This window comes from Cynara cardunculus (assembly GCF_001531365.2).
Source record: "Cynara cardunculus var. scolymus isolate 2C chromosome LG 9, CcrdV1, whole genome shotgun sequence".
NCBI lineage: Eukaryota > Viridiplantae > Streptophyta > Magnoliopsida > Asterales > Asteraceae > Cynara > Cynara cardunculus.
In genome coordinates, this window is record NC_037536.1 from 14,877,814 (window position 1) to 14,888,990 (window position 11,177).

General features: G+C 35.3%; 1 long non-coding RNA gene and 2 pseudogenes across 1 annotated transcript; all 3 read right to left on the minus strand.

The window, feature by feature from the left end:
* Window positions 1-514: 514 nt before the first annotated feature.
* On the minus strand, window positions 515-1,694 carry LOC112518679. Its single transcript, XR_003069821.1, has 5 exons — window positions 1,631-1,694; window positions 1,436-1,523; window positions 1,218-1,345; window positions 912-1,128; window positions 515-816 (listed from the first exon to the last, which is right to left on the minus strand). It is a non-coding gene; the product is annotated as an uncharacterized LOC112518679 (long non-coding RNA).
* Window positions 1,695-1,809: 115 nt separating this feature from the next.
* LOC112517825 lies at window positions 1,810-5,013 on the minus strand (annotated as a pseudogene).
* Window positions 5,014-8,562: 3,549 nt separating this feature from the next.
* On the minus strand, window positions 8,563-9,305 carry LOC112518465 (annotated as a pseudogene).
* Between the last annotated feature and the right edge of the window lie 1,872 nt (window positions 9,306-11,177).

The window sequence follows — 11,177 nt, forward strand, 5'->3', positions numbered from 1 at the left end:
ATTGGAGAGAGAGAATAATTGCTGTCAAATCACCTTTTTGATTAATGATGTAATCAATGTGTAATTACAGAATACACTGAAAAGACTATTTATACTAAAGAAAATAATGCTAAACTAATTACAAGAAAACTAAGTAAATGGAGAAACTTGAATACAACATTTAAGCACTAATCTTGAACCCAACAGATTCCTTAATATTCCCGTTGTTATTATTACTCATTTTATTTAGTTTTACAACTTTATTACTAAACAAATCTCTCTCTCAATATATATATATATATATATATATATATGTGTGTGTGTGTGTGTGTGTGTGTATGTATATATATATATATATATATTAAAATTTCACTAACTATATTTTATTTAACTTTTTCGAATTATTTGAGTACGATTTGTTGATGATTCTATTAATAATTAATATAAATTTATATAGACAATCCTCATATCATTAATCAAAGTACTCATACTACCGCGCAACGCACGGTTCCCATACTAGACAAAAATGGATTTCTAGTAGACGGTAAATTGACTCCGGCTTAGGCTCGGGATCTATTCGTCTTTAACAACAAAATGCAGCTTGTACCTTACAACAAAAAAAATTGTTAGCAAATACATGGACTTTGAACATTAGAAATCTTAAAGAACGGACACTAACAATGTAAGAGTGACGTCTGATTCAATATCACAAGGGCCACATTTATAAAAACCATCAACTGGTGTAACCCTTCTGCAACATCCTTTGCAGGCTAAGTAAAACCAACCGTAATGAGTTTCAAATTTGTCAATGACACCCATGATAGTTATAGAATATCCCTACATGTGAAAGATTAAAATATGTAATTAGCAAAACACGTATAACAACCTATTGTAATTTGTTGAGGCATAAAAAACTGATGAAAATTTTGCACCTTAGATTCGTTTTTCCAATCAGCCCTTAGCAATTGTTCGATACTCGTTCTATTATCAAACATCTCCTCCTCAGTTGTTTTTGGTACCACACAAACCGGGTCCATAAGTTTCACTCGAGGACATACACTTGCAAACCTACTAATCAAAGACGACATATACTCGTCGGGAAGATTAACATATATTTTGCTTGCACTTGATGTTGAGAAATTGATGACACTTTATAAATTAACACAAGAAACGATATACATGTTATTATTAACCACATGAGCACCTAAAATAAACAAATAGGCAAGGATTAGAAGTACCTCGAAACTTTTTAATGCGTATTGAGGTAACGATAATAATCAAAGGGCAGTTCCCATTGTCAATCGGGTGTTCGTCCATAAATTTCTCACCAAGTTCCCCCCACAGTGTAACTTTGCAAGTAACCGAGCTGCACATAGATAGATGGCAGAATGTCAACTTGAATGATATAATAATATTGGTAAAAGTAAGTGTATATGAAAGTACCAAACAAACTTACTAATCCGATATAATTTCAAGATCCCTTTTTGTGTAACTCCCACCAACAGTTTCCAAATCACCAATTTCTGTTATGCACCCAACAATATCTATACATATATTTTATATTAGAACAACCGGATGTAGCAAGCAATGAAATAAAATAAGAAACATCACACGATAAATTAAGAAGTAAAAAAATTTAAAGAGATCGTACCCGTGAGAATAGTGTCATCATTCACCCGAGTGTTAACCGTCTTCTCATTAATATATTGAAATCCATGCATCGGTATTGAAGGTGTATTGTTATCTTCTCTCTTAATGGTTGTTAAAAGAGTAAACATGATCTTGAACTTCGAATTAACAACCCTATAAGCTCCAGAATTCACAACCACCTTAAAGTTTTTGACAGTATACACCGAACCCTCCTTCAACAAATGCTTGAACTTTGACACCAAATTCTTCCGGATTGTTGTAGCCATTAGGGTTCCCTGAAATTTAAATGAAAAATAAGAAAATTATCATAAAGCTCCAACATAAAATATCTTAGTATAAAACTTTTAAACATGCATTGATCGATATTAAAAGGGATGTACCATTTCATCAATGAAGACCATATCCAAGCTGATTAGTTCTCCATTTCTTTTTGAATTCAAATTAAGACTCCCACAACCGACAAACTCTTACCTTAATAGCCCAACATTCGTTATCTTCTCCCAAGTCTTTCAACTTTAGATACTCCATTGCAAAAATATAAGAATGTACCTTTTACTAAAAATGTTAAGACAACTTGCTTTTATACATATAACTAAACATATATTCATATATATAGGCCTACTAATTGTAATAAATAGTCTTTAATTGTAATCATGAAAATTAAAAGTTTAAAAATAAACCCCAATACCATTTATTTGATTGTAATAAATGTAATTATGTACATTAAAGGTTCAAAAAAACCCCAATACCATTTATTTGATTGTAATAAATNGTAATTATGTACATTAAAGGTTCAAAAAAACCCCAATACCATTTATTTGATTGTAATAAATGTAATTATGTACATTAAAGGTTCAAAAAAACCCCGATACCATTTATGTAATTGTAATAAATCATCTTTAATGGTCTTTTAATTGTAATAAAAAAAGTTTGTCTTGATAATTATTAAGAAATAAACCCCAATATTATTTATGTGATTGTAATAAATCATCTTTAATGTATATGACGTAATATTGTCTTTCTGTTTTGTTTGTATGATTGGTTCTGCAGACTCTCATTATGAAGGTTCCTGTAAGTATCAGCTCAAACTCATTTGTTCTGAATGGGATTATTCCAATAAAAGCTTCTCTATAGAGAAGATTTTGTTCCAAACCTGCCAAATCAACGAAAGTTCATCTTTCCAACACATTTAGGATTTTCTCCTTTATCAGAAGCTAAAATATGTATCATAGAGCTTTATGGCTGCTTCGTGGCAATTCCAGTGCTATCTTTTGTTTTGACTTGTTCGAACCACTCCCCATGCAATATAGTTTCTGAAATTCCAACATCGATTTCACACGTACCTGTCACAAATATTTTGATGTTAGAAACAACTGATGCTTTATACCAAACCTACAAACACAAGATCATTTCCGATCACAATATCTATGATTGTAACATTTCCCTTGCCTTAGAAAGCCCTTTTTAAGTATTATCTTTCCTTGAGCATCTTCTAGTACTCGAACCTCAGAATTCTTGGAATCTAATATATCATAAACATGATCCTGGAAAACTTCAAAGATTGATACTGCAACTGCATGTTTTCCTCCTTCTACCATTTTGAGAATTTCATCCATTACCATCATTCCTAAGCCTACATTTTCTTTGGAACCCTTCAAATAACAAAAAAAAAAATATAAGATTAATGTGATGGTAACTGCACCAGAATTGTGTAGATTGTTGCTAGGTTCATTGTCCCTTAACCAAGTTAATTCAGCAATTTTAGTTAAGAATCAAGTATGTATTATAGTCTTCATCCAGCCACAAAAAAAACAATAAGAAACGTAAAACTAAGTTTACTTGGATCGTGTAGGTCTTTCCAGTGCCTCGGGCTCCGAATGCAATAAATGTTGAGCTTTCACCATCAAAAACCTTAGAGATGTGAGGCTTTACCTCCACTGAGAAAATTAGAGCTGTATCTTCATTTTGATGATAGCAATGGTCCACCTCATACTCATTTTTACGACTGGAAGAACAAAAGAACAACGAACAAATTAAAATTAAAACCTAGAACTATGAAAAAGTTTGAGCTCATTATAAACCAAATCTATGAAAATGGACGTTTGATCATCAAAAGAAAGTGTAACTTTCTCAGAAGGCCCACTGCCACTGGATTTACAAACCTGTATCACAGACTTCGATGCCAATTCATGATCCCTAAAACCTTGGTATCTAACGATTGTCAAAATTTTCATCCAAAACCCAAGAAATTCTTGTCGATTTTGGAATCAAAATACAACTCTTTTGACCATTGAAAGTCATAATTGGACACATGGTGGTAGGATTTGGGTACTCTTCAATTCAAGTTACAACACATAAACCTAATTTGAAAATGGTATACCAGAGATAGCTCTTCTCAAATCCGACATTAAGGTTGCGTTTGGTACATGGGATGGGACAGGAGAGGACAGGACAGGACGGAACAAAACCCACTGTCCCACGTTTGGTGCAACATGGGAGATGGGACAGGGACAAGAACTGGGACAAGGTGGGACAGCATGAGACAAAAGAGGTTTATTCTTGTTCCACCAAAATAGGTGGAACAAACAAGATGGGACAAGAATGAGGCAGAAACTAAAATATTACTAATTTACCTTAGTTTGATGTATAACCTTAATATGGTATTTGTTTTAATGGTCATCACCGCTAGTTTCGGCCGCCGCCACCACTACCGACGGTCAAATGCTTTATAATATAGTATAGATATTGTTGATCTAGTCTATTTATGTTCTTTGCCTCCCAAGTTTAATTAACGACTGGTTGGAGCATTCAAATTTGCAGATTTGTCGTATGGTTGAAGACGTTATTAATCGGGATTGATTGAGCCTGTTAAGAAAAAGACAATGTCGATAAGAACCGTGTTTTCAGTCAAGGAATTCAAAGATTTGAATCGATCTTTGCTTAGGAATCAACAAAATACCATAGAAATCAAATGGATGTTGTGGTAAAGATTATATTAGAAAACATTAGATATCAAGACTTTTCACATTATCAACCCCGTGCAGAAGAAACCCAAGTTGACACTTTAAGCCCTTCAACAATTAACACTTTAACTCAGCAACTTCCCTAAATAAAAGTTAACAAAATAAGTAAATATATAATATATTTACACACACACTAAAGCAGCAAATATATCTCTTATACCCATTGGTTGTTGGAAACGACTTCGAAGAACCGGGGTCCAATCCACACGGCTCTACAATGACGTCTATGAACCAAAGAAGTATTGATGACATCTTTCATATATATGATGGGACAAGGTCTGTTCACGTCCTTGTATGTAGTCCCGCATACTGAAACAGTCTCGTCATCTTCGACCTCCAATAAACCTCGAAGCCTTTCCATATTATCTTGAAAAGCATGTTCCCTATAGAAATAAGGCAACTACTCCATATTTTTTTTCGAGGTTTTCTTTGGTACGATTTTGCATTGTCAGAAGTCTTTTCCCTCGCCGAAAACATGACAAGCGCGGATGCGTTCATAAAGTAGAATGTCTCATTTCTCGCTACATTGTTATGGAAATCCCCTTCTGACCTACATTTTTGTTAACTATATGTCTGGTCCACATTCTTTGACCTTTGAAATTGTATGGATTTCAAGTTGTAAGTGATTGATTTTGTTGATGACGCAGACAACACACTTTCAGGAGGTGGGCATGTTGGAAAATGATCCGACATGCTCCTGATCAATATACTGATTGGGAAATTTTGGTAGACAGATTTTAGCAAGTGAGAAAGGGCAGAAAAAAATATGGGAGCCTCATTTACTACAAGAAGCCATCTCATAAGATGCTAGGAAAATTGTCCCATCTAAATCCTCGATGGTTCTGCAATAGCATTTTAAATTGTGAGGATTGTAGATAAAACATTCCAATGACCTGAATGCTTGTAGCCATAGAGAAGAAGGTTGAACTTCAGCTGATGCTTTGGAAGATGAATGTCTAATGTCTTTACATGTTCCATGGAATCCTAGAAGTTTAATGATGGATAATTGATTTGCAATGGCAAATAAGATATCGGAGGGATTCTTGATGATTTTTATATATAAAATCATTGTCTATATTTTCTTGAAATAATTCTTGATCAAGTTTACAACATTTAAATATTTATTATAGCTAGGTTTTTATTTTAATAATTAATAATTATAATCTAAATTTACAATCTTCATATATAATGTAAAAGCTTTGATAATTTTAAATAATTGTTTGTTATATATGCAGCTAATCAATCATGTGTGAAAGGACGAAAGAAATGACAAGTATTGATCAATCGAACAACGAGGTTGCCCATCAATTAATGATCAGAACATCGATTGATCTTCCCTCTAATATCTTATCCGCCATTACAAATCGGTTATCAATCATTGAACTTCTAGGATTTCGTGGAGCACGTAGAGACTTCAGACATTCATCTTTCAAAGCATCAGCTCAAGTTCAACCTTCTTCTCCATGGCTACTAGCATTCAGGTCATCTGAATATATCATCTACAATCCTCACGATTTAAAATGCTATCACAAAACCATCGAGGATTTAGATGGTGCAATTTTCCTAGCATCCTATGAAGGATGGCTTCTTGTAGTAAAAGAGGCTTCCATTTTTTTTTTTCTGCCCTTTCTCACTTGCCAAAATCTGTCGACCAAAATTTCCCAATCAGGATATTGATCAAGGACATGTCGGATTATTTTCCGACATGCCCACCTCCTGTAAGTGTATTGTCTGCGTCATCAACAAAATCAATCACTTACAATTTGAAATCCATACAATTTCTAAAGGTCAAACAATGTGGACCAGACATATAGTCAACAAAAATGTAGGTCAAATGGGGATTTCCAAAACAATGTTCGAAGTGAGAAATGAAACCTTCTACTTTATGAATGCATATGCGCTTGTCATGTTTTCGGCGAGGGATAAGACTTTGAGACAGTGCAAAATCGTACCAAAGAAAACCTCAAAAAAAATGGAGCAGTGCTTTTCAAGATAATATGGAAAAGCTTCGAGGTTTATTGAGGCCGAAGATGACGAGACTGTTTCAGTATGCGGGACTACATATAAGGACATGAACATACCTCGTTCCATCATATATACGACCGAGGTCGTCAATGCTTCTTCGGTTAATAGACATCACTTTAGAGCCGTATAGATTCGACCACCGTTCTTCGAAGTCAGATTCCCACAACCAATGGGTATAAGAGGTATATATATGTTGCTTTACTCTCTGTATATATTATATGCTTAGTAAACAAGTTAAAGTTAATGAAGCCTGTCGTTTATTTTACTTATTTTTTTATTTTTTTATCTAGGAAAGTTGTTGAGCTGAAGTCTTGATTGTTGAAGGGCTTAAAGTGTCAACTTGGGCTTCTTCTCGACTGAGGCTAATAATGTGAAAAGTGTTGGTATCTAACGTTGTCAAAATTTTCATCCAAAACCCAAGAAATTCTTGTCGATTTTGGAATCAAAATACAACTCTTTTGACTGTTGAAAGTCATAATTGGACACAGGGTGGTAGGATTTGGGTACTCTTCAATTCAAGTTACAACACATAAACCTAATTTGAAAATGGTATACGAAAGATAGCTTTTCTCAAATTCCGACATTAAGGCTGCGTTTGGTACATGGGATAGGACGGAACAAAACCCACTGTTCCATGTTTGGCACAACACGGGACAAAACAAGAACTTACTGTCCCACGTTTGGTGCGACATGGGAGATGGGACAGGGACAATAACTGTGACAAGGTGGGATAGCATGGGATAAAAGAGGTTTTTTCTTGGGACAAGAATGAGACAGAAACTAAAATATTACTAATTTACCTTAGTTTGATATATAACCTTAATATGGTATTTGTTTTAATGGTCATCACCGCTAGTTTCGGCCGCCGCACCGGCGGCCACCTCCACCTCCACCTTCTCTTCCACTACAATAACATCATTCACCGCCTCCATAACCACCGTCCACCAAGTCCATTGCCGCCTCTACCATAGTCGACCACCGTCCATTGCCACCAACACTACCGGCGTTCGTCACCTTCAACTCCTCTTCTACTGCAACAACCTCCTCCACGACCACCATCTGCCACCACCATTCATTGCCATCTCACCTCCACCATAACAACCACCACCTCTATCTTCACTATATCAACCACAACAACCTCCTCCACCTTGTCAATCGCCACCACCACCACAATATACCATCTTCATATCTTCTATAACCATCGTCGTCCACCAAGCACCACTGCCTCTACCTCCATAACCATTGTCGGCCACCGACTACCACCGCCCGTTACCACTACTACCGTCAGCCACCACCACCTCCACCATAACCAAAACCACCTCCACCACCACCACTACTACCATCAATTATATCAAATTTTTCATTCAAATTCGGTACAAATATTTATTCCTTAATTATTTATTTTATTTGTGTTAATTATAACTATTATATAATATTTAAAATCGTCAAATAACTTTTGGGGGTAGCTTGTCTAGTTTTGTCCCGTCCAATCCTAGTCGTACCAAACACCAGACATACTCTTGTTATGTTCAACCTTGTCCCGTCCAGTCCTATCAAGTTCTGTCGTGTTCAGTCATGTCCAATCATATATGCATACCAAACGCTAACTAATGAATCTAATAAGGACCCTGACTATAATCATATTTGTTCACAAATTGCTAAACCACCAAAAATCAAAATGTGATAAAAGCTTCAAGGAATTCTAACCTTTGGAGGTTGCAGGGACTACAACGACGTGCATAGTTGTGTTATTGGGCGGCAAAGACTAGCCGGAGAGGGTAGGTAAAGCTTCCCATTCAAAGGGCTGCGAGAACACACAGTAATATTCTCCAGCTCCGTTTCTTCCTCCAAATTTTGAGTCAATTCCCCTTGAACAGAAACGATCCTTCTGCATCAACAATCTCACCATCATCATCCACCAATTTGTAGTGAATCATCCTCCCTTCGTTCTTCAAATTACTCTCCTGCAATGATTCAATGTAGAACATCGAGTTGATCGAGCTGATTTCGATGATCGATCGCAAATTCGGAAAAACAGATCCACGAACCTGAGATATGGGGATGGATGTGAGATGAAAAGAACCTTCCAGATCCAGATCTGTCTCAGATGAATTCGATTTCTTCGGAAGTGGACCGAGCCTAATCTCAACAACTTCAACTTCCCATAAGATCCAGTTATGATGTCTATGAGGAATATCATGTGTAATCGAATTCCTCCACGGAGGCACTCCGCCATTAGCTCGTAAGTAATTACGGTATCGAGTTTTCAGACGAACTTTACATCCTTCTAACACCGGTTCCCATTCAACGGAGGAATCAATTTTCAGAGGAACACTTTGAATCACTTTTTGACCGGTGACGCCGAGGATGTGATGATCCTCGGAGGCGGTGAGGTACCGGCCGTAATATGACTTCAATCGGATAACATCGTCGTAATTTTCGTCGAATTCGACCGTCCACAGGGCGTTTTTTACCGTGCCTTGGCGTTCCTGGGACACGTGTTCGCGTCGTCATCCGCTAATAGGTATTTCCGGTGGTGGCTCCTTAGTTGGACGGCGTTTGCCCTGAGGAAATACTCCATTCCGCCACTCTGAATTGTTGTTTCAAATTGACAAAATGGGAAAGCAAGGTGATCAAAACACACACACAAGAAGACTGGATTGAAGGTTAAAAAAGAGGGGAAAGGTGATGAACGTTATCACTCAGTAGGGGTCCTCGACCAACCCACCAACCCTATCAACCTAACATAACTTAACCCAACACGAAATAAATCTATTCGAACCAACTCGATATCTAAACGAGTTGTAAAAAATTTAAATCGTATGTATTAGGTTATTATTATTTGAACCCAATCTAACCCGATATCTTTTTTATTTCTTAGATTTAATATGATTGTTGAATTTCTATTAATATGTACATTGGACAATTACACTATCACGTACACTCTTCATATACACATATTTTCAATCTATTCATATCTTTATAGAACTCATTCGTATATATGTTCATAAACTGTGAACATATAAATGTAAATTGAGAAAAAAAAATTAACTGGATGTTATATACGTAAGAAATATGGATAAGTTGTATCAAATGGTTGATGATAAAAAAAATTATTAGTAAAGAAATAACATATTCAAGGTTAGAATAATATTTTACCGTACCAAAGTATCAACCTGACCAACCCGTATGGTGTGGGTTGGGTTGGGTTGGGTTGGGTTGGGTTGGGTTGCACTTTGGTTTGGGTTGGTTTGAGTTAAGATTTTTCGAACCGCAAGCATTAGGTTGGACTGTTCAGATGTCTTCAACTCAATCAACCCAACTCATGAGCACTCCTGGTTACTAGGTGGGGGTGTACAAGAAACCGCCAACCCGCGAAACCGACCAAACCCAACCCGCTAACAACCCAATTAAACCCAACCTGCCAAACCATCCACCCGCCAATTAGGAGGGTTGAAATTGGCTCAACCCGCCCAACCTGTCAACCCGCCGTTAATATATAATTTTTATAAAATTATATATATATATATATATATATGTTTATTATGTGTGTGTATATATATATATTAATAATATATAAATTTTATATAATTTTTATTGATATTATGCTTTGTTTCATTTTAGCTAAACGTATAGGTTACCAAAAGAGATTCACGATCAAAGAATAGTGACAAATAATCAAATTAATAAGGAAAATTATTGATTCTTTTTCAGCAACAACAATTTGATATGTTGGGAGAATATGAATGATATTGATAGTTATTTGATGGACGAATCCATCAATCTATGATGTTTTTAAAGAGTTATATTAGAAAAATGTCTTATCAAAAAGAGTTACAATATGTTTATAGAATGATTTTGGACGTTCTAACAAATTCCATGATGCTTTTAAAATAAAGTGTCGTATTAGTTATTTTATACAACACGCCTTGAAAAAGTGTCATATGAACATATGTGTCCTGTAAATAGATGATTTTACGGGACATTTTCAAAATGTCTTTATGAAATAACTAATACGACATTTTATTTAACGATAATTCTAAAACACTTGTTGAAACGACCAAAAACGTCCTATAAACCTATTGTAATCTTTTTAGATATGATGTTTTATAGTATGGTATATAAACTTAAATTTTATGAATTATTTCATTCGTCAAATTATGTAACTACTAACCCGTCAACCCAACTCGCCTCAACCCGCAAAGGTTGGGTTTGGTTGGGTTATACTTTTGAATGAGTTAGGTTGAGTTGAGATTTTTTCAAACCACCATAATTAAGTTGGGTTATAAAATTGTCGTAAACCGTCCGACCCAACCCGTATACACCCCTATTACCAAGTTGACTTTTATGGATGGCATTTAAATCTGCTCTAAAAAAGACTTGAAATTAATTAATTTAAAATAAAATATTAAAAGTTAAAATTCTAAAGAAATTTATATCCAACTTTAATAACTATTCTCCTGTAACAATTATATAATTAGTTATATTATTAAAAATATT